This window comes from Nyctereutes procyonoides, unplaced genomic scaffold, assembly GCF_905146905.1.
Source record: "Nyctereutes procyonoides isolate TBG_1078 unplaced genomic scaffold, NYPRO_anot_genome, whole genome shotgun sequence".
Lineage (NCBI taxonomy): Eukaryota > Metazoa > Chordata > Mammalia > Carnivora > Canidae > Nyctereutes > Nyctereutes procyonoides.
In genome coordinates, this window is record NW_026575024.1 from 18,554,332 (window position 1) to 18,568,852 (window position 14,521).

The 14,521-nt window shown below is 45.0% G+C and overlaps 1 protein-coding gene across 5 annotated transcripts in view; it reads left to right on the forward strand.

Moving 5' to 3' along the window:
• Positions 1-143: 143 nt before the first annotated feature.
• Positions 144-14,521, forward strand: part of ZHX3 (zinc fingers and homeoboxes 3) — a 130,644-nt gene continuing 116,266 nt past the window's right edge. For 4 of the 5 annotated variants that reach the window (XM_055300173.1, XM_055300223.1, XM_055300231.1 and 1 more), the window contains exon 1: positions 144-295. The gene's annotated coding sequence lies outside the window, so the exon portion shown is untranslated. Of the gene's footprint in view, positions 296-943; positions 990-14,521 lie in introns of those variants that run through there. The other variant, XM_055300215.1, reaches the window with a different exon arrangement.

Here is a 14,521-nt window from a genome sequence, read left to right on the forward strand (position 1 = left end):
CTTCCACGAGCCGAGGCGGGTGTCTGCAGGCCCCAATCCGCCCGGGCTCCACCCCCCGGGAAGACCCCGCCTCCTCCCCGCCCCTCGCCCCAGGGCGCCCCTCCACCCAGACGGGCGGGGCGGGGCCGGGGTGGGGCCTGAGGGCCGCCCCGCCCCGCGCCCTGGAGCTGCGGGATGCGCGGTCCCGCTGGCCCGCACCTGTCCCCCTGCCAGGAGCAGCAGAAAAGCGGGGATTTTCGAATCGGGCCGACTTAGGCCGCCCTGGCTTTGGTTCCAGTTCGCTGCGTGACCTTGGGTAAGTTTCCCCCAATCTGAGCCTGTTTTCTGCTTTGGCAAAGGGGATATAGCCACCTTGTAGGATTTTTGAGATCACAGGAAACGACTTTGTGGGCCACCTGGCGCTCACACGTCCCCTCCTCAGGGGCAAACTTTCCCTGACCGTCCCCCCTCCCTCCACTAAACCCCGTAGACTGGACAGGAGCCTGGAGTCCTGTGGACTCACGCAGTCCACAGTTGGGATTTCATATTTGCTTGACTATTTGATTACTGTGTGTCTCCTCATTTGAAGCTGAGCTTTGTGAAAGTAGGTCGCGTTCATCCTTACACCCGAGCGCCCAGTTCAGTGCCTGACATACAGCAGGAGCTCAATAAATGCCCCGTCCTTCATTGCATCCATCTGACCCACGGGTGGAGCGACGGCGCGCTCAATACTGCCACCGGCCAGCAGAGGGCGGGCGGTGACCAGCCTTTTTGCCCAGCTGGCCCTCCTGGCAGCCAGCAGGCGCCGCGGGCGGGGGACAGGTGAGCCCAGGTGCGCTCACGTTTGAAAAGCCGGTGGGCGCGCGAGCCACGAGCGAGGAGCCGGGCTAGGGCGCGGCATTTCCTTCGGATCTGTGGCTCGCGAGGCCTGTCCTGGATCAGAGACCCTTCTGGCAACCTATGTGGATGTAGGACTCCTGCGAAGAGGATTCGCTGAGAAGCATCAGGAGGTGAGGGAGTTTGTTGTGAAGGGGGAGGGCTCCAAGGAAAAGTTTGGGGGGTGGGGAGGACAATTGTAAAGAGCCAGGCTTAGAGGGTCCTATGCGGAGGGGAGTGACAGGTGGCCGCTATTGTTCCGTGAGCCAAGATGCCAGGACATGGGCGTAGTGATTGGCCTCAGTGGTCCTCACTGTAGCAAAAGCCATTGAGTGTCAGTGCTAAACCCAGGCTGTGCTTGGTGCTTGGCTGGTATCTAGGAAGAGGCCTGCTGGGAGCGGAACCATCTCAAGGTGGCCTGAGGGCAGCGTCACCCAAACATATCTGTGGAATATGTATATATTATATATATCCACGATATTCAACCGTGAAAACCCAGGAATTCCTCAAGGGAGCCTGGGAGGAATGGAGAGGTTGGAGGGATGGCTACACCTGCCGCAGTCAGCAGTCACCGTACCTCTTTGAAACTCAATTTCCTGAGCTGCAAAACGGAGATAACCCCTACCTTGCCAGATCGTATTGTGAGGATTAAAGCAGGACGAACTACAGCAGTAGTTTTCAACCTTGGCCGTGCATTGAAATCACCATTCCCCGGGGCAAATATTGATATCTAGGGTACTGGGATCACCTGGAAAGTCTGCAGGTGATTGCAGTGTGCAGCCAAGGCTGAGAATTACTAAGCTAAATAAAAAGCTGGATACAGCACAGGGCACACACTAGGCGTTCAGTAATGTTTATCACATTGTTAAAAAAAAAATGGAACACATATTGTTTTCATTGTTCCTCATGAGAGAAAAAAAAAGTTGATATAAAGTTTGCTGCAGAAATTGGATTTCCGACGGGCTTGTTTCCGGAACTATGAATCATCTGGGATTTGGTGATTATGGGGGTGGGGGAGACAGAGGTAGCCTCTGGTAGTAGGACTTATCCCAATGACCAAATGAGCTGAAGGAGGCAGGGACCCCCCCTCCCCCCCGTTCTAGCTTGTGGTTTATATAACCATTTCCAAGGCATCTTGTGAACATGCAAGCAGTCTGGGTACTTGCATTGATCATTTCTGGGGTTAAGAACAGAGGTTATTTTCTCCCCTCTCTGGGTACACTCACCAGATGGGCCTATGCCATTGGCAACTGTTTGTTTCTTGAGTAACCCCACAAGTGCAGGTGGCACCTCCTTCTTTTTGGCCTTTATTAACCTTATGTGCTTCATTAAATTACAGACCTAATGATTATTTACTGTGCCTCACTATTTTTTGCTGGGCAAACCTGACATAAAGTGGGAGGACCTGCTCACCAGGCCTGCAGCTGTGACCACTTGTCTTGGCAGCAAGACTGGGCCCTGGAGCAGCTCCTCAGTCACTCCTGGTGGCCTAGTTGAAAGAGAGAAGCGAGGCAGAGGAACCTGTGTCTGGCTCCCTCTAGTATGGAGGCTTGGGGCCGGGGAGTGGGGTCAGGCCGTTGATGTCTGGCTAGGATTATCAGATTTAGCAAAAATAAATAAATAAATGATCCCCAATTAAATTTGAAGTTCAGATAAATAACAAAAGTTGTGTTTTTTATTTTTTTATTTTTTAGTGTAAGTATGTCCCATGCAATTTGGGACATATTTATACTAAAAAAATTTTCATTATCTGTACTTCAAATTTAACTGGATAGCCTTTTTATTTGCTAAATCCCAGGTCTCTACGACTGACCAAGAGCCAAGGAAAACCTAGCACAGTTAATTTGCTACTGTGCCTCCTGCTCATTGTTGCCACATTGAGATTCCACCTGTCACTGCTCTGCTCCAGAACTGTGCGTGGCTCCCATCTGCTTCCACAGCACAACCTGGACTCCCTGGCTGCTGCGCTAGGCCTTGTTCTCCTGCCAACCCAGCTGACCTGCCTGGGCCCTTACCCATCTCTACTGCTCATGTTTTCCCTCATGGCATGTGTCCCTCCCACTCCTAGTAGCAACTGCAAACACTTATCAGGTACCTACTGGGTGCAGGCACCATGCTTAATTCTTCATCTGCATAATCTCATTTGATTCTCTCAAACCTTCAAATGGCAGCGACAGAAGTTGTCATTTTACTGATGAAGCAACTGATGCACACAGCGATTCTTAAAATGTGGTTCCTGTGTCAGCAGCAGCACCTGGCGACTTCTTATAAATGCAAACTCTGAGGCCCTACTCCACCCCTGTGAATCAGAAACTCTGAGGGTGCAGCCCAGCCATCTCTATTTTGATAAGACAGCACCCCCACCAGTGTTACTGATGCACACTCGACTTTGAGACCTGCTGCTCAAAGAAGGGGTGAAGAGGTGAAGCGACTGCTGGAGTTTGTCACCAGGCAGAGGTCTAAAGGATGGCAGACGATCACTAGGCAGGGTGTTTATGATCTCACTGAGCACCATACCCGGGCCAAGCACTGGGAATGCTGCAGTGACCCCACAGTCTTGGGGTGGGTGAGGAAAAGAGAAAGGTCAGATAGGGAATTGCCACATAAGATGACCAGGCTTAGGTGGGCCAAGCCCAGGAGCCTATAGCAAGATAGAAGGGGTCAAGGCTTTCCCAAGTACATACCCAAGCTTGAAAAATAAGTTGTAACTAGTTAGATGAAGAAGGGTGGGAATGATGTTTCAGGTGTAGGGACTATATGGTACAAAGGCCCTGCAGAGCTACCTGGGGGTAGTTCACTCTTGAAGATGAAGGTGAGAAGAGTTGGGAGCCAGAGGGGAAGGTGGGGTGTGGGGCGAGGATCCTCCGCCCTCAGCAAAGGACAAAGGTTTAATGGGTATTTGAGAAAAGACCTCTGCTTCCAGGTGGATTAGGCACTAGGGAAGATGGGGGTGGAGGGTAGAGATGCAAGGGGTGCCTGGCCTTCCCCCGCCCCTAGATTCAGGGTGCTTCGGACATCCAAGGCGTCTGCTGAGGCTCAACCCCCAATCGCAGCAGAGGGCAGGTGCTCAGTTCCAAGACCCGCATCGCGGAGCCCAAGGAGGTCCCCTTCCGGGACTGAGAGGCTGGACTGGGGAAGCGGGTCCGTCACGGCCCCGCCCTCTGCGCCCCCCCCCCCGCCCCCCTGCTTCCGACCCGCCCCCTGCCTCTGCTCCGCCCTCCACCCCTGGCTGGAGAAAGCCTGGCTCTGGGGTACTGGCCTGGGTTGCTTTTGCCTCCCATGTTCCCTGTTCCTGCTGATGTGGCAAAGGCCACGGGGCTACTGGGCCTCTTCTCCCAGCTTTTCAAGGACAGGCCCTGGTGGATGTGGTCAGGGATTCCCGGGCTGGAGCGCAGGACGCTTCCACAGCTCCCCCCTCCGCCTGCCAACCGAGCCTTTGTTGCCAGCCTAGGACTGCCCCGGCCGGCCAGGTTGCCTGGCAGTGTGGACTGACGCTGGGCAGTTCCCGATTCCAACTGTCCTTCCCGGAAAAACGTCAGTTTGGCTGAACCTTAGAATCCCTTCGCAATTTCTAGCCTAGGGAAGAATACTGAAAGATCATTAACCACTGTGTGAAGTGGAGCTAAAATCTGTGCAGGACTTGCCAGCTGCCCCACGGGCTTGGCCTTCAGCAAGGGGACCTCCTGTTCTCTTTATTTGCGTACATCTTCTGCCCCCACCCGCCATCTGGCAACCAGGACCGTGTTTCATTATGCTTTGCAATTCAAGAAGGGTCTAGCGTGGTGTCCTCCACTTAAATAGATCTTCAAAAATATTATTTAGGGAAGATCAATTTCTGTTGGGCTCTAAATTATAGATAGATGGAGTATGTATAGTAGGACAAGGGCAGTGTAAGTGGGTGGAAGTGGTGAGTAAAGCCATAGATGCTAGGGAGAGAAAGTGAATGCAAGATGACCCATCTGGCCTTGAATGTTGGGCAAAACCATGGGCATCAAAGAGCCACGGATGGTTGTTAAGCATGAGAGCAACAACACTGCTGGCCATCGTACTAGATCTTTTGGAATGCCGTTGTACTGTCCTCACATTGTTCTTTCTACCTAGAAAGTTCTCCCCCTACCCCCTATCTATATAGTCAATGCCACCCCATTTTTTTAGATCCTAGCTCCATAGCTACTTACTGCCTCAGGGAAACCTTCAATGGCAGAGAGACTCTAAGGTGACCCCCTGTATCCTCATCTCCTGGTGGTCATGCCTTTGTGTAATGCCTTCCTTTTGAGTATGAGTGGGGCCTGTGACTTGCTTTTTTATTTTTATTTTTTTAATTTATTTTTTATTGGTTTTCAATTTGCCAACATATAGAATAACACCCAGTGCTCATCCCATCAAGTGCCCCCCTCAGCTGTGACTCGCTTTTGACCAATAGACTACGGCAAACGTGAGGGGACATCACTCCCTTAACTATGTAATAAAAGAGCCTTGCTATCGGGGCACCTGGGTGGCTCAGTGGTTGAGAGTTGGCCTTTGGCTCAGGTCATGATCCCGGGGCCCTGGATCAAGTCCTGCATTAGGCTCTCCACAGGGAGCCTGCTTCTCCCTCGGCCTACGTCTCTGCCCCTCTCTGTATGTCTCTCATGAATAAATAAATAAAATACTTAAAAAAAAAAAAGTCTTGCTAGCAGACTAGCTCTGGAGACTCTCCTTGCCAACTTGATGAAGTAAACAGCCATGTTGAGAAAGCTCACATGGCAGGGAGCTATGGGTGTTCTCTAGGACCAATGGCAGCCTCCTGCTGACAGCCAGCAAGAAGTTAGAGTTCTCAGTCCTGCAGGAAATGAATCCTGCCAATAACCTAAGGGAGCTGGAGCCCCTAAGTGAGAATGTAGTCCTGCCATCACCTTGATTGCAGCCTTAGGAGTCCCTGGACAGAAGACTCAGCAAAGCCATGCCCAGACTCCTAACTCAGAAACTGAGATAATAAATATATGTTGTTCAAGGTCTCTAAGTTGGCAGTGACTTGCTATGGAGCACTAACTAACTAATACACCTTCTGGTTAGGTTAACTCCTTGAAGCAGGCTCTCGTAGCATCAAATGCCTTTTGTTTTTAATTTGCGTTTTCATCCTCCTCTTTTATGTGACAATTTATTTTTTTAAATTTATTTATATATGCCATTTGATGAATGGTATATCTTCAAGAGGGCACTTTGGCCCATCACTTTGCCCCCAGAGTCTCTCCTGATGCCTGACATATGGAAGACCTACAGGAAGTGTTTCATGTGTTAGTGAGTCAATGCTTATTTAATCTTTACTACAATATGGCTAAGTGGGAACCGTTGTTACATATAAAGGAAATAAACCAGTTATTATCATATGCTTAAAAGTGTAGTGAACAAAATCTATCTTATACCTACAAATTTTGGTTTATACATGCCACCATACCATAATTTTTAGTATGACTACAGAATGCTTTGGGACCAGGGTGTAGATTGCATGGTAGGACATCCTTCATGGAGGATGTTCTAGAAAGCATAAACATCCAAAAATACTTTAGGTCTCCTTTGGTTTTCCCAAAGCCTTAACTCTTACTTAAATCATTCTTTGGATGATTCTTTGGAAACTCCTACTGTGTCCTACTGTGTCTTTTTTCTGACCTGACACAAACAGGCCCTCATTTGCCAGTGCTTTGCCTGATTCTGTTTGCCAACATCATGCTCATTGACTTCATAAATTCTACATCTTTGGCAAGATTTGCGGTTTCATTTTGTACTCCATTTGTGCTGTACTCCCAGAGGTCAAAGTCATCTGACTGCGGGATGCTATTAAACCCAAAATCCATTCTGTTTGTATCTCTGCTCTGAAGTCTCCCATAGCTCCTAATCTCATACCTCCCACCACCACCCTCCTCGTTCCCCACCCCCCCACAGCTGCCACATTCACCTCCTCACAGATCTACAAGCACACCAGGCACACACACACACCCCCGCTTTGCCCTGGCAGTTCCCAGAGTGCCCTTTCCCCAAACACCTTCCTGGCTCATTCCGTCACCCACCTCAAGATTACTCAAATATCGCCTTTCTACCCTGACCACTCCCATCCACCTTTCTTGTTCTAATCTTCTCCAGGAAAAAGGTGAACCACCTTTTTTACGTGCTATATATTTTACTTTTTTTTAAAATATTTGGTATTTATCTCCCCCTTTCCCCAGCATATTCGAGAATGTAGGCTCCATGAGGACAAGACTTGTCTTCATAATTATATTCTAAGAATGCTGTCTGGCACATAGTAAGTCTCCAGTAAAGGTTAGTGGGTGACCGTCCTCATCTTTGATGGGCTTGCCTCTAGCTCAAAGTCTCCATCCTCTGCTGCTGGCCCAGCTCCTTCTGGCCTGTCTCTCCAGTCCTCCAGCCCCAGCCTGGGTGATATGACTTGTCATGGGCATCTGCCTGATCCGGAGGGACTTCCTGGGGTGCCAGAGTGTTGACTTCGCTGTGTCCCTGCCATGTCTCCAGCAGGTGTGAAATACTAAATTCCTGTTTTTGTTTTGTTTAAGGGCAAGAGGATTAGGGAGGAAGGAGAGAATGAGGGAAGCAACAGTGGAGAGCATTGGAGAGAGGACCGTCACAGGTTTTCTTGGGGTCCCCACCCAGCCAGCTTTCCAAGCAGCTCAGAGGAGCAGCTGGCAGTGGGTGAGGTCTGTGTGCCACATATCCTGAGCTGAGTGCCACGTGGCAGAAGCAGCCCCGTTGAGTCATGGGACACATAGCCACACTACTTTGTAGAGTTTGGTGTGTGGAGTATTTTTGTTTTTTACAGCCCAGCTGTCTGTGTAATGACTTCCTTCCCTCGGCCTTGTTCACGGAGGTGTCCCTGAGCGACCAGCTGAGTCACCACATTCCTTGCAGCTTAAAACACTGGCCCCAGTACCAAGGCCCGGTTCCTTCGTGTAGATGGGACCTTTCAAGGCAGCTATGGAGTGCCCAGAAAGACAAGCTATAGAATTCCCATTTCGAACCCACACCCTTCCCCCAAAATATGATTAAAAACCAAGTAAAAATGGAGAGAAATTCTATCTGCTGTGCATGAGGGAATGACCACAGCCCTGTGTCACGGCCTGAAGAATTATTTGTCAGCGACCATGAAGTAGATACCAAATGAGGGAGGGAGAGAGGGAGGGATGAGGAACCTACGTTCATGCAGCGTGAAGTTAGAAACCCAAGTGAAGACTAGGAACTCGCCGTGCTCGGCTGGCAGGAATAGAAACTTGCTTAGCCCTTCTATAAAATAAGCAGATAGTTGTCAGTAACATTAAGGATGCATGGGGCACAGAGGTTAGCAATTTCATTCTTTGTAAAATATTTTGAAAGTTTGCTCAGATACACATAAGACAAGAAGGAGGTTATTTAGAATAGCATTATTCATGGCATGGGAAGTGCTAAAGGAAGGAGCTAGTAAACCGTGGCGGATGCCTACCTTTGGAATTCCACACAGCTCTGAGAGGTAATGAAATAGGTGTAAATACCGCAGCATCGATGGGACTTATAGTGCTTAGTGGGGAGAGCAGCCCAAGAGCTTGAAAGAATAACACTTCTCATTTTATTGAGGTGTGACTGATGTATAGTAAACCACACATATTTAAAATGTGTGGTCTAGGGATCCCTGGGTGGCACAGCAGTTTAGCGCCCCTCTTTGGCCCAGGGCGCGATCCTGGAGACCCAGGATCGAATCCCACGTCGGGCTCCCGGTGCATGGAGCTTGCTTCTCCCTCTGTCTGTGTCTCTGCCCGCCCCTCTCTCTGTGACTATCATAAATAAAAAATAAAAATAAAATAAAATAAAAATAAAAAAAATTAAAAAAATGTGTGGTCTAGGGCAGCCCCGGTGGTGCAGCGGTTTAGAGCCACCTGCAGCCCAGGGCGTGATCCTGGAGACCTAGGATCGAGTCCCATGTCAGGCTCCCTGCATGGGGCCTGCTTCTCTCTCTGCCTGTGTCTCTGCCTCTCTCTCTCTGTGTCTCTATGAATATAAATAAATAAATAAATAAATAAATAAATAAATAAATAAATAAATAAATAAATAAATGTGTGGTTTAAGCTTTGACATATGTAATTACCCATGAAACTACCACCACGATCAAGATAATATATCCATCACCTGTAAGAAGTAGCACTACATGGGTTCAAATGGGCAGATGTCTAACATCTGTTTTTTTTTTTTTAAAGATTTCATTTATTTGAGAAAGCACACAGAGAGAGGGAGAAGCAGACTCCCCACTGAACAGGGACCCTCCCCATGTGGGGCTTGATTCCAGGACCCCGAGATCACAACCTGAGCCAAAGGCAGACGCTTGAACAACTGAGCCACCCAAGTGCCTGTGTGTGTGTAATAGAATCCCATAGTTATAATAGTAAAAAATGTTTCGATATCCTGAAAAAAAAAATCTGGAAGGACACACACAAAACAAAATTATACTTGTTGTTGGGAATCCTATGAAAACTGCCTGGCCCTATTTGGCTAGTGCACCTTGCATTTCAGAATTGCCCACACCTCTTGTCCCACTTTGTGGTTTCTAGGTCTCTGGTGAAGGTTTAATATGCTGGAAATTCATCATTATGGTCTCTTAACTTTGAGTGACTTTATTAAAATGTTACTGAGGTCATCATAATGAACCCCAACATAAAGGGTGCCTGGCTCTTGTTCTCCACCCCCATATTGGACAGCTGCGTCAATAACTTCCTTCAGCTCACCCCCAGAACCATTTTCTCTATCATCTCTCCAGCCTGGAAATATTCCAGCAGGAGGGGGTTGTGGCTGGGAACAAAAGAGTGATTCCCCAAATTGTTTGTAAATCCATTTTTTAAGTAATATTTACACCTGAGGTGGGGCTTGTGCTCACAATTGTGAGACCGAGTCGCATGCTCCACTGACTGAGCCAGCCAGGTACCCCACAAATCCATCTTCTATTACTATTCTTCACATATAAGTACAGGACGGGTGAAGATTGTGGGGGCAGGGAGCATGTTGAATTTTGTCTGGCTATGCGTTTTATATAAAAGTCATTAATGTGCATGTTCTTTTGTATCTGGCTGTTTCCACTCCATGTTGTTTATAAGAGTCTTTCTCCCACGTTGTGTGCAGGTGTGGTTAACATCTTGTGCAGTATAAAGCATTCCATTGAATGAAAATACTAGTTTATCCCATCTACCAATTGACATGCCAGCTGTTTCCAACTTGGGACTATTGTAAATAATGCTGCTGTGAACTTTCTTGTACACGTCTACTGGCTCTACCTGGGCATGCATTTCTCATGCATATATTTTAAGCAGAATTGCTGGGTTATAGGTATTCCTATGCTTAAAAAAAATGCCAAACTGGGGATCCCTGGGTGGCGCAGCGGTTTGGCGCCTGCCTTTGGCCCAGGGAGCGGTCCTGGAGACCCGGGATCGAATCCCACGTCGGGCTCCCGGTGCATGGAGCCTGCTTCTCCCTCTGCCTGTGTCTCTGCCTCTCTCTCTCTCTCTCTCTCTCTCTCTCTCTCTCTGTGTGTGACTATCATAAATAAATAAAAATTAAAAAAAATTTAAAAAAAATGCCAAACTGTTTCCCAAAAATGATTATACAAACACACTCTTCCTGACAATATATGAGAGTTCCCCTTGTGCATTTACCAACAGGTCTCACCAGCAACTGATATTATCAGACTTTGTACTTTAGCCATCTGGTGGGTTTGTAATAGGTGTTCTCTCCAGTCCATTTCCCTGATTACTGATGAAGCTAAACACTTTTCAAACATGAATTGACCATTTGGATTTTCTTTGTGTGGAGCCAAGACCCTGTTCTTGCCCATTTTCCCATTGCTCTGTATTTTTCGTTATTTGTAGTAGTTTTTTTGGTATATTCTGGATATAAACCCTTTGCCAGATATGTACATTGTTAATCTTTCTTCCCTTTGGATAATGAAGTTTCTTGATGAACAGAAGTTCTGTAAAGAAGTCCAATTTATCAGTCTCTCACTTGTGGTTAGTGCTTTTTCTGTCTAATTTAAGAAAATTTTTCCTCCCTTGATGTCATAAAGATGTTGTACGTTATCTTCTAAAGACTTATTGGTTTACCTTTCATATTTTAGTCCATAATATAGCAGAAATTGGGTTTTGAGTAGGGTGTACAATGGGATTTCCAATGTCATTTTTCCCATATGGAAATTCAATTGACTCAACACTATTTATTCAAAAGATCATTTCCCCATACTGTTTTGCAATGCTATCTCTAACATTAATCTGTTTGGGCGGGGGTCTCTCTTCTGTTCATTGGTTTTTTTCTACTCTTATGCCAACACCAGTCTGTCTTAATTATATTAGAGCTTTATTATAAGTTTTGTTAGCTGCTAGAATAAGTCCTCTCCAACTTCTATTTCTTCAAGAGTACTTTAGCTGTTCTTGGCCTTCTTCAGTTTCATATAAATTTTTTGGTTAGAATGATCTTGTTAAGTGCCATGTAAAAATCACCTGGGATTGCTTTGAATCTATAGACCATGTGAAGAGAATGACAGCTTTACAGTATTGAGTCTTCCAATCTATTAAGATGCTATCTCTCTCCATTATTCACTTATTTATTGTCTATTAAAATTTATAGACCTTCTTCATGGTTTTCTCCATAGAGATCATACATATCTTTTGTTAGATCCATTTATAGGTACTTTGTATTTTTTTGCTACTTCAAAACTATTTTGACTATTCTTTAGAAAAACAATTTTCTGACATTTGCTGGAATACAGAAGTAAGGTTGACTTTGATAAGTTGATTTTGCAACCTGGAAAAGGGCCTTCAATCAGAACCTAACCATAGTGTCACCCTGATGTCAGACTGCCAGCCTCCAAAATGGGGGAAAATAATTCCATTGTTTATAAACTACTCTTTGTGACTTTTTTTGTTACAGCAGCCAACTGACTGCAGCCAACTGAGATAATTTATTGGTTCTTAAAGTTTGAGACTCCTTAGGGTTTTCCACCTACACAAAAATGTCATCTTTAAAGAAAGACAGTTTTACTTTTTTCTTTCCTATCTTTATGACTTTTTTCTTTTTCTTGCCTTATTGCCCTGGCTAGGATATCTTGTAAAATGTTGATGGGAGGTGGTGATAATTGAATATTCTTGCTCTGTTCCTGATCTGAAAGGAAAATGCTCTCTATTTTACCATTAAGAATGATGTTGGCTCTAGCTTTTTCCCCTATATCTCCTATATCAGATTGAGGAAGTTGTCTTCCATCTTTAGGTTATTAAGAGTTTTTGCTGTGGATAAGTGCTGAATTTTGTCAAATGCTTTTTTAGCATCTATTCAGATAATCAAGTTATTTTTCCCTTTTATTCTGTTAATGTGGTTGGTTGATTTTTAAATGTTAAACTAATTTGCATTCCTGAGATAACCTCCATTGGTTATGACTTATCCTTTTAATTTGTTGCTGTATTTGATTTGCTGACATTTTGTTTAGGATTGTTGTGTGGTTATGAGAGATAGTCTATATTTTTTCTTGTCATGTTCTTGCCAGGTTTTGGTGGTACAATTATGTTGACCTTATAAAATACTTTGGGAGTGTTCCGTCTATTTTCTAAGAGAATTTGTATAAATTTGTATAAATTAGGTATTCTTATTTAAAATCTTAGCTAGAATATTTTTACTTTTATCTTTTAGCCTATATGTCTTCATATTAAAATGTCATAAATATCATATAGAATCTTGTATTTTGTTTAAATTTTCCCTGTTGATCTCTCTCTTTTTGTTAGAATCTTGAGCCCACTTATATTTAACATAATTACAGATATGGCTACAAACCATTTACATCTGTAATCCTGTTGCTTCTTTTTGTCCTACCTGGGTTTTGTTCTCATTTTCCTTTTTTTTTTTTCTTTCTTCTCTTGGATCAGCCAAGTATTTTTTATTATTCTATTTTATCTTACCCTTTAGATTTTTCAACATTGTGGTCAAATAAACACAACATTTGCCATCATAACTATTTCTAAGTGTACAGTTCACTAGACTTAAGTACATTCACATGTTTGTGCAACCAGTTTCCAGAACTGTTTTCATCCTGCAACACTGAAAACTTAAAAAATGTTACTGAACAATAATTTCCTATTCATCTGTCCTCTCAGTCCCTGGCAATCGTCATTCTGCTGTTTCTATAGAGTTAACTATTCCAGGTACTTCATATAAATGGAGTCATACAGCATTTGTTCTTTTGCGACTGGCTTATTTCACATAGCATTATGTCCTCAAGGGTCATCTATATTGTAGCATGTGTTAGAATTTTCTCCCCTCCTTTTTTTTTTTTTTTTTTTTTTGAGAGAGTGTGTGTGCACATGCATGCACACGGTGGGGGGGGGGAGGGGAAGAGGGAGAGGAAGACAGAGAGGATCTTAAGCACACTCCATGCCCAGCACAGAGCCCAATATGGGGCTCCCTCTCATACCCCTGAGATCATGACCTGAGCCCAAAACAAGAGTTGGTGCTTAACCAACTAAGCCATTTAGGCACCCTGAGAATTTTCTCCCTTTTTAAGCCTGAATAATATTCTTTTTTTTTTTTTTTTAAGATTGATTTATTTGAAAGACAAAGAGTATGTGTGAGCATGTGTGTGAGTGGGTGGGGGGCAGAGGGAGAGGGAGAAGGAAAGAAGCAGACTTCCTGTTGAGCATATAGCCCAAAATGCCACTGGATCTCACAACCCTGAAATCATCACCTGAGCCAAAATCAAGAGCTGGCTGCTTAACCGCCGGAGCCACTCAGGTACTTCAAGGCTGGATAGTAGTCTATTGTGTGTATATACCACATTTTGTTTTTCCATTCATCCATCAATAGACATTTGGGTTGCTTCCACCTTTTGGCTATTGTGAATGTACTGCTATGAATAAGGGTATACAGATGTGGGTTTGAATTTCTGCTTTCAGTTCTTTTGGGTATATACCTAGAAGTAGAACTTCTGGATCATATGGTAGTTTTATGTTTAATTTTTTTGAGGAACCATCATACTGTTTTCCACAGCAGCTGCACTATTTTATATTCCCACAAATAACACACAAGTGTTCCAATTTCTTTGCAACTACTCCAACATCTGTTTTTTTCTTTCTTTTCTTTTTTGGATAATAACCATCCTAATGATTGTGAAGTGGTATCTCATGATTTTTATTTGTCTAAGCTTGGCTTTTTATCTCCATGAATGCAGTGTGTTTGGCTGTTTTTGGTCTTCGATAATTTCCTGTATTTGGAGTCATCATGAGTCTGTTTCTTTGTTGTTTTACTTATTTCCTCTTGTGGTATCTTGTCGTCTTATAGGCCTGGCTGTATTTGTGCATTAGGCATTGCAGTGCATTTAACAAATTGTTGCAAAAACGATTTTTAAGGTTAGAATGATGTGAACTTCTTCCAAAGAGATTTTCTTTAAAAATATATTTGATTGATTGATTGAGAGAGCATGAGCAGGAGGGACAGAAGGGAGAGGGAGAGAGAAAAATCAGAAGCAGATTCTGCTCTAAGTGCAGAGCCTGACATGGGGTTTGATCTCATGACCCTGAGGTCTTGACCTGAGCCAAAATCCAGAGTCAGTCGCTTAACAGACTGAGCCACCCAGGTGCCCCCTAAAGAGATTTTTTCCCCCAGGCTCTAGGAGCACTAATAG